Raw genomic sequence first — 1,086 nt, 5'->3', positions numbered from 1 at the left:
TTCCTTTTTTTGACTAAGAAGCGGAAACAACCGAACTTCTAAGACAAAGTGGCTCAATTCGTGAGATAATTGTATGCAAAGTTCCATTTTGAACAAACGTATACTTTGCGAGTTATGCTCCTGGCCAAAAATATCAATAATGAGTAATATTACCCGGATGTGCCACGCCCACCTTAATTTTTTTGCATAGGGTAATTGATATTCCAAATGTTACGTTGTGTTTTAAATTTCAAGCTTCTACATTATTCAGGTCAAAAGATATAGGTCAACAAATGTCAATAAAGGTCAAAATCGAAAAATGAAAATATCCAAATGTTAAAACCCGTTCCTTTTTTGGAACTATAAAGCTGAAACAACTGAGCTGTTAACACAAACTGGCCAAAAGGATGAGGTAATTGTGTGCAAAGTCCCTTTTTGAACACACGCATCCTATGCGAGTTATGCCCCAGCCGCAAAATGTAAACAATTAGTAATTCAACCCGGGTGCGCCACGCCCACCCCATTTTTTTGTCATAGGTGAATTCATATTCAAAGTGTCTAGTTGTATTCCAAATATCAAGGTTCTACATAGAATAGGTCATAAGATATACATACACGAAGATCAAAAAGACACAAATATGGTAAAACTAAACTCAAATTTGAAAAAATCACCAATTTCAATTTTGCTTTATAAAAGCAATTGTTCTATATCTATGTAAAGTGCATGAGAAGCACATTAGAAAACCGAAAAAAATTAACCCTCTAGATTAATTAGGTCACGTGCTAGAGCAGTCCAAAGTTGCGAATTTGGCTTTTTACGGATAGCTATAAAACCGGAAGTACATGTCGGAGGTCAAAGGTCAAAGTATCAAATGATAGCCAAGGTCAATGACCTTTGACCCTATAAAGGTCAAGGTCATCAAAGGTCAAGGTCACGAGATATACGACATCAAATATTGAAAAAATTCAATCGCAAATTGCAAAAAAGCAAAATCGAAATTCAAAAATCGGCTTCCTGCGATCTCTCTTAATTTTTATGTTCTTTCATTTGACACCAAAATTTTGAAATTCGGTTCAGCCAAATTGGCTGAATAAAAATCGAAGAGT

Source organism: Lottia gigantea, assembly GCF_000327385.1.
Source record: "Lottia gigantea unplaced genomic scaffold LOTGIsca_272, whole genome shotgun sequence".
NCBI lineage: Eukaryota > Metazoa > Mollusca > Gastropoda > Lottiidae > Lottia > Lottia gigantea.
Note: the sequence above shows the minus strand (reverse complement) of the source record.